This window comes from Peromyscus californicus, unplaced genomic scaffold, assembly GCF_007827085.1.
Source record: "Peromyscus californicus insignis strain IS unplaced genomic scaffold, ASM782708v3 Scaffold_23__1_contigs__length_62951481, whole genome shotgun sequence".
Taxonomy (NCBI): Eukaryota; Metazoa; Chordata; class Mammalia; order Rodentia; family Cricetidae; genus Peromyscus; species Peromyscus californicus.
This window is the reverse complement of record NW_026294534.1, coordinates 7,880,100-7,893,993: the sequence shown is the minus strand read 5'-3', so window position 1 is coordinate 7,893,993 and position 13,894 is coordinate 7,880,100. Positions and strand designations below refer to the sequence as shown.

The 13,894-nt window shown below is 53.6% G+C and overlaps 1 protein-coding gene across 9 annotated transcripts in view; it reads right to left on the bottom strand.

Annotated features, from left to right (window-relative positions):
* Positions 1–13,894, bottom strand: part of Mcf2l (MCF.2 cell line derived transforming sequence like) — a 106,877-nt gene that overhangs the window by 75,215 nt on the left and 17,768 nt on the right. The window lies entirely within an intron of this gene.

Here is a 13,894-nt window from a genome sequence, read left to right as displayed (position 1 = left end):
TCCCTGCAGGGGCCCTACCTCCGTCAGGTTCCATCCACAGGGACAGCCGGGCACAGGGACCTAAGCTATAGAGGCCCCAGCTCAGCCAGGTCCTAGCCACCCACACAGCCCGGGGAAGCAGGCCCTTAATCACGGGTGCTCCAAGTTTAGCCAGGTCCTGTCCATTCAGACAGCCCTTGGGTGCAAGGCACGCCCCCTACCCAGGTAGACTATTCCTCTGGGTGTAACCCTCAGGCTCCTCCATTCTCCAGAGGATGGGCAACGTCATGGTGGAGGGAAGGGCTCAGAAGTGGGGTCTCCCAGGCTCCAGGTTCAACTGCAGCTTGTTGGGAGGTTGGGTGTCATTGTTTACACCATCTGCAGCCTCAGTTTCCCAGTGCTAAAACTGGTGAGAGAATGAGGAGGCTTTTGTGGTGCTTTGCAGGACTCCATCTTCCTGGACAGTAGTCATCACTCCCGTCCTGTGGCCGCTGCCACCAGGCAGTGATGAGCAAAGATGCTAAAACTCGGATCTCACACTTGCCCCTGAGCCTGCTCCTCTGGACAGCAGCCATGTGACGGCCTCTCTGTCCCAAGTCCCCACCAGGGTCAGAAGTCCCTCAGCAGCTCTAGCTTCTTCTTGCCTCTCATCCTCATTTTGGGGTTCCCAATGTTATTGATGCCTAATGAATGATTTCCTTCACCAGAGTCCTGTTGCCTTTGCGCTGGGACTCTGGTGCCCGGGCACATGCTCTGCCAGCTGACCTGAGAGGGCCTGCTCCACAGGCATCTGAGGCTCCTGCCTGCTACCAGCAGAATAAAACCTATCTCAGGCCAGCCTTGTCTGGACTCAGGCAGCCAGGCCATCAGAGGCTCGCAACCACAATGTAAATAGATGTGCCGGGCTCACAGTCTGGAATCCACCCTCATCTTTCCCCATGTCCTGACCCTGTTCTTGGAAGGTGTCAACTGAAGGGGAATCCTCTTCAGTCAGTCTCTTCGTCTTTCTCAGCCTCTCTGACATCATCTGTATTCTGATGGAACAGCCCTCTCTTCATCAACCCACAGGGACGGGACAATTGCTGGAGTCACCAGAGCGGATCAAGGCATGATTCTCGGCATAGTGCGCAAGCAACCACCTTTCCCACGTCCAACCTCCAGTTCCCCCAAACTCAAGGCAGACGAGAGCACACCCTACCACGAGTACCTACTTTGTGAAGACATGTTTAAGACTGCCAAGATCCACCCCCACTGAGGCCACTGAAGGTCCATGGTCTCCCACTGTGCTGGAGCCCCAGGGCAGGGAAGGCACAGGGCGACTTCAGGTGCCCACACTGCAGCAAACACATTTGGAGCAAAAGCAAAACTGGGTTCTGAGAAGCAAGCTGCTTACAGAGGGAGTTATTATTAAGTTCAGGGACAGTCCAGGGCTGTCCTCTGCTGAGAAGGGGCCATGTGACAGAGGGAGGTGCCTGGGGACAGAAGCAAGACCCATGGAGCTGGCCAGTTCCTTCTTCTTGCCTGCTCTTCTCTCCCAGGCTCTCTGTGTCCCCGGCCACATGCTTGTCAAAATGAAGTGTGCGCAAGGACCAGAGATCCGCGGGGCACACGGCGGGTTCTCACTGGCTGACCAAGTGAGTGATGTGTCGGAGGGGATGGAGGGCCCACCAAGGCCTACTGTGACGCAGATGGAGAGGGGCTGGCTGCTGTCCTGTGTCCAGGCTTCAAGGTGTTCTTGTGGCCCTGACCGCTCACTTCATGATTTCTTTTTGGGAGAATGACTCCCTCGCTACACTGAAGCCCTGTCACTTCTCAAAGATCCTTAGCATTCCAGCTTCCTACAGAAGCTCTCATCTGACTTGAGCAGTGCCCTCCCCTCCCTAAAACCTTGCCCACACTTTCACTACGCCATGAAAGTGACATCCCACAATGCTAAGGCCACCTTCCTGGTCTTTTTTTTTGCAGCCCAGCCTGCAGCAGATTCATGGCCAAGCCCAAAGTCTGGGAAATACTGATGTAAACTGAGACATTTAGCCCAGAACCCCAAAGCAGGTGTACAGAGAACAGCCCTGACCAGCAGGGAGATCCTAATTCCATTCTGGATCTGTACTAAAGCATAGCCCACAGCCATAGCAGAGTTCACAGAAACTAGTTATGCTTTTGTTGAATATGGTCTAAGAAGCCAATAGAGTTTAGGAAAGAGGCCACTGTGAAGAGGGGGCGTGTGTTCCTTTATGGAGGTGCTCATGTGCCTATGGCCATTCAGGCCCTAGGGACAAAACGGACTGAGATGGTCAAGTTTCAGTTCTACGGAAGGCAGATTCCCAGACAAGGACGAAGCTCCTCTGAGCTCATACTGTCTTCCCACAATAGCCCACATTTCCTGAACGCCGGGAGAAAACACTTTGAAAGCCCATCTCAAGCCCTGCATTTGTTCAGCTTCTACCCACACACTCCTCCTTCCCCAGGGCCGCCTTTCTTGAGGGCAGCCCCCCTCCTGCCCTCTGAGCCCACTCCTTGTGTGGATCCAAGAACTCCCTACGCTTTTCTCCTGTGCGCCGCTGTGTGTTAGTGTGCCATGAGCGTGTGGAGCACATGTGTGAGCGACTGAGCCCCATGTGGCTAAGTTCTTTCCCCATCTGGCCGCTGCTTAGGATCCACTGTACCCAGAACACACTGTACAGCAGATAGGTATCAGACACTGACCAGGCCTTAGAGAGGGGTGGGAGTAGGAAGCTCAGAGCCACTGTGCAGACATGTCTCTGGGAGCCTCCTCCGTGCTTTCCTGTGGTCCTTAGAGGCCTGGGGATGACACAATTCCCATGCAACTGGTGGCGGGGGCCTTCCCACGCTCTTCCACATAGTGCTTTGTGATGGGCCCTAGAGCATCCTCCATCACGCCAGCAGGAAACCCCTCTGGCTTTGCTCCCAAGCAATGATAAGCACTGTGGAGAGAAAGTGTGCTCCTTAGCATGTGCGTGTTCAGGAACAGGCTCCAAGTAGCTTTATTCAAGACTGGAGACAAGGGGCAAGGTCAAAGGGCAGAGAAGAATCTCAAGGCCAGACCCCAGGTCTGGGTGGCTGGGTAGCCCTATGATGCCCTGCAGGAAGAGAGACTAGAGTGTAGGGACAACGCCTTACTTGCTGGTGGCTGCTTTCAGACTCAGGCAGACAGCTGAATCGTGAGGTTCCCCTCATGGAGGGTCATAGCCTGGGAAGCAGCTGACGTAAGAGAGGGTACAGCTGAGCTATGGCCAGGAGTCAGTGAGCTGCCGGCCCCTGGCAGATGGAGGAGTCTGCCACACTTCTCAAAGTCTAGGGTAGCATGACAGCTGTCATTTCATGTCATTCTCCCCCATCAGATGCACCAAGGCCAGTGGTGTGAGCCTGGGGCCCATACTTCCCATCCAGCAGAGGCCCAGGGTTTTGCCATCAGGCAGAAAACTCTACAAGGGAGTTGTTTACTTAAGAGTCACACATCATTCAGTGTGCGGGGTGAGGTGGTTCCACTGACAGGCACTTTTCTACCTGTGACAAAAGGTGATTTGAGGGCTAATGGGTAGCTGAGCAGAAGAGCCCTTGAATTGTATGTGCAGGACCCTGAGTTCCATTTCCAGTCACACACACACACACACACACACACACACACACACACACACACACACACACACACGTACAATCACACACACATGCACAAGCACTCACACACAAACACTCTTACACACACACTCACACACACACGCACGCATGCACACTTATACACACATGCGAGTGCACACACCACACACGCATGCACACTCACACACACACAACACATACACATGCACATGCACGCACACTTATACATACATGTGCGCGCACACACACTCACATACACGCACGCACACACAAAGGTAATTTGACAGGGCTCTACTTGACAACGCAGTAGGGAAACAGTGTCAAGTCAAAGCCTGGATCCTGCAGGGACAGAAGAGTCGGGAGGAAGACCGCCTGCTGCAGAGGACCCTGGGGAAGGGACAGCCGAGCCTCCCGGGGGACGGACACTCCACCTTCCTGAGGATCCGACTTCACTGTTCATCTCCAGTGGTTCTCAACTTCCTAATGCTGCGACCCTTTGATACAGTTCCTCATGGTGTGGTGACCCCAACCATAAGATTATCATTGTTGCTGGGCAGTCGAGGGGTACGCCTTTAATCCCGGCACTGGGGAAGCAGTTCGAGGCCAGCCTGGTCTACAGAGCTAGTCCCAGGACAGCCAAAACTATACAAACCCCATCTTGAAAAACTAAAAAAAAAAAACAAACCTAAAAACTAAAAAAATTATTATTGTTGCTACTTCATAACTATAATTTTGCTACTGTTATGAATAATGATGTAAATATAGGCAGGATATCTGATATGTGACCCCCAAAGGGGTCATGACCCACAGGTTGAGAACCCCTGAGTTAAAGTTTGGACCGTGATTGTTGGCTCTGAATTCACCTCTTCGCTGAGAACTCCAGGCTCTGGTGCAAGGGTGGTCCAGCCTGCCCCATGCAGGGATGGCTGATTTATGCGATGAAACGTGGCATTATCAACCAAATTTCAATATTTGGCACATAGTACTTAAGTATCCTATTTAAAAATATTTATTTTACTTTTAGTTATGTGCACGCATATGTGTCTGTGTGTGGATACGTGCACGTGAGTGCAGGTACCTGAGGAGCCTAGAGGTGTTGAATCCCTCACAGCTGGAGTTCCAGGTGGTTGTTAGCCACCCACTGCGGGTTGCTGAACACTGAACTTGAGTTTTTTGTGAGAGCAGTATTTGATCTTAGCTGTTGACCCATCTTCCAGACCAGAAGCATTATATTTTAAACATATACTTTAAATGGCTGCCGTGGATTGGTCCAGCCCGAAAGAACTATAGCCTGTGATGTGTGGCCAATGACATGGGCTCCTGTCACCAAGTTTCACCTGCCCTCCAGGTGAGTCCAGAGGGCCATGTCTCCCCACGGACGGCTGAGCTGGTTACAGGTAATATCTGCTCTGTCCTGCCAAAGACTCCTCCTGCCTTGGTAGCAGAGCAGCCCTTCCTAAGGTCATCAGGGTCCCACATCCTCTAGACACTGTACACACACCAGGGAAAAACATTCTAATGCATTGAAGTCAGAGCTCTAGGAGGAAAGTGGCACCTTGTGACCCTTGCTGGAAGGATCTGGAAACCCCAGAAGACCAGCTTTTCACTCAGTGGGACTGTGCAAGGAAACTACATCATTGTCAGAGACACCAAATGTATCCAAGGAAAAGCCAACCTCACCCCTGCATAGTGGCGCAGGCTGAGAACCATGAATACCACCAAGGCCAGGCCCAAATCACACAGGCTCAGGCCCTCCTAGGGGTACAGCTGTCTCCCCAGACCCCGTCTGTCCAATTCCAAACAAACTCCAGCTTAGACATATGTCCCAGCACAACCTCCAAGGCCAGGCCCCGAGCCTCAGAACCCTCCTTCTCAGGTCTATTTCACCAGGGACCCCCACAGCCTCCCCTCCCTATCCATGACTCTCCACACCGTCCCCACTTCTGAGCCTCCTGACCTTGGAATATAATCCTGACACTGGGTTTTACGTTTTACAGCATTTTTGTGTACCCCTTTCCAGTGTTTTCCATGGATTTAAACTTTTTCTTCCTACAGCAGTGGTGAGCCTTCATGTCTTTGGTTATAGGGATTAACAGTAGCAGAAGGCAGAAATTCTGCTTCTGTTCACCTTTAATTGACCTTCACTTCTTATTTGTGTGTTTTACAGTGTCTGTGATGGTTAATATTGTCAACATGATTGACAGGATCAAGACTCTCCCAGCGGCAAATCTCAGGGAGCCTCCAGATTGAGTTAATTGGTGTGAAGCAACCCACCTAAATGAGGGGTCCACACTGCCCCATTGGCTGGAGTCTTGGGATAAATAAAGAGGAAGAAGCCAGCTGAACACCAGCATGCATCACTCTGTTCCCTGACTGCAGATACAAGTGACCAGCTGCCTCCCCATCCTGCTGCCAGGCCTTCCCCGCCATGACAGAGACAAAACAAACCCTCCCTTCCTTCAGCGGTTTTAAACAGGTATTTCATTTCATCACAACAACATGGAAAGTAACGAACGCAGTATCAGTGAGTGTGGCGGTGGTATTTACATACAGCAGGGACGGAAGCCGGGAAAGGACCCCGTACCGAGACTGAGCCTGGAAACACCCAGAACCTCGGAAAAAAGGCAACACCAGGCCCAGAATCAGCTTCCTGAAGGCTTCAGGGCAGACTCACCATTGGCAAGCCCACCTGTGCCCATATTGATTAGCTAAACAGGAAGACCCAACATGGAAACCAGATACACAAGCCCCAGGGAACCTATGGCTTTGGAAAATCCTTGCTTCCCCTGAGCCTGGAAGAGGCCTAAAAGCCAGGGTCCAGTGGGCTCCGGATGCTGGGCCACGTCCACCCTCTGGGCTTCAGGAGTGGCAGCTTTGTTGGACAAGGGTGAGGTCACTGGCCCCACACCAATGCTGTGGGCAGAGCAGCCACCCCTGGTGGACAGCGGCATCACACAAACCCGGGCAATCCTGTGAGGCTGGCAGCTGTGGGCAGATAGGCATCTCAGAAAGCAAACGCAGGTGGGACCTAAGTCAAACAAAAGGCCACAGGAGCCGGGACACAGCGGGTGTGGCCATGCCTATCTTCCAGGATGCTCCTGGCACACCGGGCACTGTGGCCACAGGGACAACAGGGGAGGGACAAGGTGATACCTCTACTCAGGTGTCAGAAGGACTTCTTGGACAAGGCTATCAGATTCTGTACCCCTAAACCTGTCTCCATCCCAAGTCTGGAAGTTGAAGCTCACCTGTAGTTAGGGGTGCCAGGATTCAGGGTGGTTCTCGGAAGTCACCTAAGTCCCCTAAAGGACCAGGGGGTCTCAGTCTCAGGACCCTCCTGAGACTACTGAAGGCAATTCTGGACTCCAGGTTGATGAGAAGTGGGGAGGTGATCTGCCTGGGTCTCCCCACCGAGAGGCTCAGGACATGATGGATTCGATGGTCCTGCGGGGCTCACAGCTGCTGTCGCAGGGTGAGTGGGGTAAGACACAACCACCCAACTATTCAACTGCCCTGTGGGAGTGGCCCAGGCTGCAGATCACGATCCAGCAAGGCCAGCGTCCTATGGCTGCCTGGATGTACCTGGGATGGTGAGAGCTGATCAGTCCCACCCAGCTGCCAGGGTGTGTCTGAGGTCTGTGCTGAAGTTTCGTGGGGGTGGCAGAAAGGAGGGTGAGGCCCAGGATTCCAGGCCTACAGAGCAGGGCTGTGCAGACAGAAACACAACCGCCCCGTGTTGAGCATTGTGGGCAGGTGGCTGGAAGCCTGGCTTCAGCGCTGCCTGAGGCTACTCAGATCAGCATCCACCGGGGTAAAGTGAGACGATGCAGGCAGCGGCAGGAGACGGAGGGCGGGACGCTGCGTGCGCATGGAAAGCATTCATGATGTGTACAAGGGAAACCATGGAGCAGGTCCTGTCTGGCTCGGTCCCATTGCTCTGGCACAGGGGAGGTGGGGGCAGGAGGGAGGGAGAAAGGGATAGCAGGATGGCTAGAGGGCAGAGAGGAGGACGGTGGAGTGAGAGATGGGCGGTGGGTGTAAGAGACAGAAATACTGAACAGGAAGGGGCAAGGGAGCAGGAGGGAAGGGAGCAGGAAGATGGGAAGGCACTAGGGTAGGGATACAAGACGTAAGTGTCAGGGGGTGAAGGGTGGGAGTGAAGGGGCAGGGGTGAAGGGGTGGGGAGTGAAGGGGCAGGGGGTGAAGGGGTGGGAGGTGAAGGGGCAGAGGGCAAGAGTGTAAAGAACACAGCAGATGATAACTGAACTAACAGAAGAGAGGAGGAGGCCAGAGGGTGGGGTGTGGGCGCAGGGGCCACTCCCTTGGCATCGGCAACCCTCACAGCCAGCTGGAGAACGGCATATTTAAAAATTCCATTCTCACCGGGCGGTGGTGGCGCACGCCTTTAATCCCAGCACTCGGGAGGCAGAGCCAGGTGGATCTCTGTGAGTTCGAGGCCAGCCTGGTCTACAAAGCGAGTTCCAGGAAAGGGACAAAGCTACACAGAGAAACCGTGTCTCGAAAAACCAAAAAAAAAAAAAAAAATCTATTCTTATGGGGGCTGAAGACATGGCTCAGCAGTTAAGAGCCCCGGCTACTCTTCCAAGGGAACTTGGGTTCCATTTCCAGGACCCCTGTAGCGGCTCACAACCATCTGTAACTCTAGTCCCAGAGGATCTGGTGCCCTCTGCTGGCCTCCGCACACACCAGGCATGCATCTGGTGCGCAGACATACATGCAGGCCGAACAGTCATACACATGAAAGAATCATGTTTAAAACCCCATTCTTCCTCTCAGTTCCCCTCTAAGCCGATGTGTTCTCCTTCTAAAGCTACCCACCTCCTCACTACAGAACAGTGCTCAGCGTGAGACGCTCAACGAACCCTGGGGACCAGAGAGTCTGCTGACTTGGGGAAGAGATGAAGTAGGTGACCGGGCCGTGGTAGGAACTGGGGAGCGAGGATGCTCTTATAGGTCCGTGTGAGATACCCGGCAGCCTGTGCTGTACAGACTTGGAAGAGGGCCTCAAGAATATCCTTGCTGCTACGGTCATGGGGAGGCCGGTTCTCAGAGCATCCGGGACTGAAGGGCATCTGTGCATGCCTGCCCACGCAGTCCCCATTTCCATCACTGGTGACAGAGCACCAGAGTCTGGAGGGAGAGCAGGAAGGCAGCTGAAACCTAATTATTCCTGGCAAAGGGGACAGGACTAGCTGACCGGACATCACAGGCTCCCTATCCCCCAAATCTCATTCACTTCTATGTCCTTTTGGAATTGTCTGCACAGGTCACCAGCCTGAATGTCCCTTCCATAGGTAAACAGCCAGAACTGAGAACGGGGGTGGCAGAACCTAGCTGGGATTCCTCACATCTGCCTGGGGGAGACACGCTTGCATCAGACAGGGTCCAAACAGGGACAGGCAGAAGGGAAGCTACAGCGTGAAGAGGCAGAGTCCCGGACAGACCGGAAGCCAACAGAAAGGGAACGGCCACGATGCTCAGGGAAAAGGTGCCCCATGGGTACCAAGCTTGCACTGGACACCATTATGGCTTCCCACTGTGCATGTGGACATGTCCTCGAGCAAAGCGTAGGCTCTGGCACCAATCTCCTAAGGCCCCATCTGCTGGGCGCCAGCCATCCTCCCTCATGGGCTGTTTAATATCCTGTGCCTCTGTGAGCCTGTCTGTGCTGGGGAGGGTAGCAGTCACTCACTCCCAGGTCAAGAGGATGGTACTTTGGGGTGTGTGAACCATGGTTCATCATACACCGTGGGCCAGCACTGATCTCCAGGCCCTATTGACCCTCCTGGGAGAAGATTGTGCTGAAGTTTGGAAAGAAGACAAAACAGAGGAACATGCCATGAGGGGTGTACGAAGTAGATGACCTGGGGAGTCCACAGCAGTGTCCCGAGCAGGAGAATGTAGGGCAGTAACCTCTGCTTCCTCCCGGAGCTAAGGAGCACCGTGTGGCCTCTCCACAGACTTCCATAGCTACGTAGCTGGGGCTCTACCCTCCAGAGAGCTGGGCAACTCAAGCAGCTGTGTCTAAAGGAGAATTTAAGTGTTTCAAAATGTTAAAAGTATTTTCCCTCCTTCAAACGTTTTTTTACAAGCACAGCTGACAGATTTATGTGAGAAAGAGCTCCCTTGGGCCTCCATGGCAGTCATGAAGCTCCTGCCCAAGTCTACCCTCACGTGAGGAAACTTACCCAACACGGAACACACATCTGCCCTCACCCAACACGGAACACACATCTGGCGTCTCCGGATCCACACTTAGTGCTCCCCCCAGTCAGCCCTCCCAAGTTTCTCTTATCCAAGGAATAAACAAACCAGCGGTGGAGAGGTGAGTCTGAGGCTATGTGTCCTGGGTCCGTGGAACAAGAACAAGGCCCTGGGTAGTCCCCTCACATCAGCTGTACCTACAGCTCTGCTTCTTCCTCAGATGCCACAGCCAGCCTCACTGGCTACAATGAGGAATCAGCTCCCTTGTGGGGTTTCCTGGGTCTCATACCGCGTCCGTCAGTCTTGCGCTAACCCCTTAAGTTGACTGCATTCTGGGCCAGAGCTTTCTTGCTTTATATTTCCCTCCCAGTACAATTTCTTCCTTCCTCCTCTTCCTTCCCGCGGCCCCTTCGTCAAAATCCCATCTTTTCTTCAGCACTAGACACAGCTCTCTCAGCTCAAGGTCCCACAGTTTTTGGCTCTCGGCTAGTTTCTCTCTTAGGAAGTTTGTCTTTCAATCCGTCCACAAGCAAAAGCTTTCTAGAAGCCAGCATGTTACACACAAGATAGGAACTTCTTGTATCTGTGACTAGACAGTCCTGGTGGGTCCCAAGCAATGGCTCCTCTGTTCTTCCCTGCATCCATGGTTTCTACAGTCCCTGAAAGATCTCTCATCCCTCCTCTGGGTAAAGCCCCACGGTGGCCTTGCGTGTAAGTCAAGTTTCCAAACTGGACTTGAGACTAGACTTTGCATGTTTGACCCATCCATGAGCCAGAGCCCCACTGCGGCTGGTGCCTGCTGCCTCCATGTCTACACTAACAAGTGACTGCCTCACTCAGACGCCTGTCCGCCAAGCCCATCACAGATCATCCACGCGTCTCTGCCCGCACAATCCTCCAGTGTGGTCTCCCCACATCAGGACCGCCCCCCCCCCCCAAGGCAGAACATGTGATAACATCTGCCATCTTACCAGAGAGGCCCCTGGCTTCTCAGAGCAACCGAGACACCTCTTCTTGTCTGCATCCCCGGGACCTGGCTTGGTGCCTGGTGGAAGCAGAGCCAATGACGCTGCCATAGCAGGCAGGCTTGCACTTGGTCTGATCTCTGTGCCGCAGCAGACAGGCTTGCACTTGGTCTGATCTCTGTGCACGGTCCATGCGGTGCACACCAGCTCTTGGGAGGAAACAGCTTCTTTTATCTTGTTAGAGCTCAAATGCAACTCAGCAGTCAGCACTGTTAAAACCCAGAGCTGAGACTAAGCTCTCGGGTTTCAGAGGTTACCCTGTCATCGAAACAGAGCCTGCAGCGCAATGTGACATGGAGCAAGAGCTGTGGAGTGTCATAGGGGATTATGTGCCCCTCCCGCTAGAACACTTGACATTGGTTTCATAAAGGGTTGGGGTGTGTGTGTGTGTGTGTGTGTGTGTGTGTGTATGTGTGTGAGATCCACTGGGCAGCCATGTCCCACGTCACTTCATCAGGCTTAGCCATGGGCCCAGCACTCAGCCTCCCACAGGGTACACTGGCTTCCAGCGTTTGCCCCAGGGTTCAAGGACTCCGGACCCTCAGTGGTGAGGAGGGGTGAGTCCTTAAAGACTTCTAGAAAGTCAGCAGGGAAGCGGCCATGGAGAGCAGTTTAGTACTAAAGTGCAGCCCCCCGTGGCCGTCTTACAGACAAGCACACCCCAGATACTCTCCTGGCCTTGCAGAAGCAAGAGCCACATAGTTCTGGACACACTCCTGGGTGGTCGTGGCAAATGTCTGCTGAGAAGAATGTGGCACCCTCTTCGAGGAAATGGCTTAAATGCAATTGGAGAGACAAAAGAAGATATTTTATAAGAAACTATCCTCATGGGCTGGATGCCACCACCATGGGGCCCTGCTGGGCACACACAAGTGTAAGGTCAGAGTCCCCAGGTACACAAGTGAATGAAAGAATGAATGAATGGATGAGCAAAGAAAAGCATTCCTTGGACTTTTATGTCAATCTTCTCATATTTCTTAAAAGATGTATTTATTTTATGTGTATGAGTGCTCTATCTGCATGTACATCTTTATGCCAGAAGAGGGCATCAGATTCCACTATAGATGGTTCTGAGCCACTATGTGGGTACTGGGAATTGAACTCAGGACCTCTGGAGGAGCAGCCAGTACCCTCAACCATTGAGCCATCTCTCCAGCCCCAAGTTTCTCATTCTTAGCTCATCATCAGACCATCTGTTTTCTGAAATTCTCTTCCCACGTGAACACAGCCCCTTCAGGTGGCTGTTTTCTGAAATTCTCTTCCCACGTGAACACAGCCCCTTCAGGTGGCTGTGAGAATGGCAGAGTCTGGAAGAACTTCACAGGGAAGCCATCACCTCCTGTCTGCCATCATCTGGTGGTGCATCGTTTCTCTGTCAAGCGAGCGGCAGTGGCCAAGATCATCAGCTCTCGTGCTGGTTTTAGTACCTGGCTCTTTACTTTCTGCCCTTGGAAAACCAGACTTCCCTAGAGACAGCTCTCGCTGCGGAGCTCAGTTCAACTGTCCCCAACAGGGCTGACACCAGCACAAATCGTCCTGCTCTTTAAACACAAGGCTTCGGCTCAGCTGGCTCTTGCTCTCCGGGACACAGATTCACTTCCTAAAACTCTGCGGGACGTAGTCTAAGAACGAGAACAGGGGGTTGGGGATTTAGCTCAGTGGTAGAGTGCTTGCCTAGCAAGCACAAGGCCCTGGGTTTGGTCCTCAATTCTGGGGGAAAAAAAAAGACCAAGAACAAGACCTGGGTCCCAGCTTGCTTCTCGCGTGCCATAGATACGCCTTTGTGGGGTTGGGGTGTCACACATGCACACATAGAGGCCCTTCACAGAATCACACCCCCCCCAGGAGCCTATGGGGGAGGCCTGGCTCCACCCAGGGCACCAGAGCAGAGTGATCACCCCACCACCTTCCTTCCCTTCCACACGTGACAGATGCATGTTTCTCTGGTGGCAGATTGGCTCCCCAAAGGCTGTGCTTAGCCATATTCTCTCGCCGTGTGTTAGAAAAGGCAAACACAGCAGATGAAGAGTGTAAACAGAGCCCAAAGGCTGCTGTGCCCACATGGCAAACAGCAACGTCTATTATCGGACCCTGTCACAATTGCTCTGAGTCACAATGAACTCCTCAGAACCCAGGACAGTCACCCATGCTGGACAGCCACGGCCACATCCTAGGTGCTGCGGAAGCTCCGTCCCCAGCCCTGTCACATCCCCTTAGCCGCTCTGCAGACACGGAACCCCCAAAGTGACTTCCTATTCCTTGTGAGCTGGACTTCACGCGGGCGCACCGAAGGCTTGTGTCGTGTTATTTGGGGACCCTTGCCTCACTTAGGCTATGTCCTTTAGTTCCCTCTCTTGGGGCGGTTACGTGGCTCAGAGACTGCCCCTGTAGTCATGGGGTGGGACACTCACGCTGGCCAGACACATTTACACACGCATCTTACCCGCCTCCTCCTCCTCCTCGCCCTGAGTGGGGTTGGGAGCCCAGGGCTAGAAGTGAATAACTCCACACCCTCCCCCACTCCAGGCCACGGACACCAGGCCACGGAAAACAAGCTGCTTCAAAGGCCTTACCTCTCCTCAGCCACAGCAAAGAAAGACCACCACATGCACTGTGCGGGGCAGGGTGGGTGCTGACTGCCCACAGTGGGCTGGCAATGTCTACAGGCTGTGGGTCCCTCCTCGGGCCTTCCTTGCAATCTCTGGGAGGGAGAGCCAAGTCTCTATGGTTTGGGAGGGCTCTGCCAGGCTGTGGGAGGACAATTTCAGTTCCTGTTACGCTTCTGACTTAGGCTTCACTCCCAGCAGCCTGGCAAAAGGGCAGGCAAGCAGCCTTTGCCCCTGCTCTGAGGCAGCATTTCTGTGGGCTTTATGGCCTTTATTTACCTGCCACCCCTCCACATTCTCTGCAGTCAGTTGTCCTGGCTGGCCCCCCACCCCCTTCCCCAGGTGGGGCCTTCATGTACCCAGCGCCCTTCCCCACATCGCCAAGGGCTCTGTATGGCCTCAGCTTGGACTCATGAACAATATGTCCTGTGGCAGAGGGAC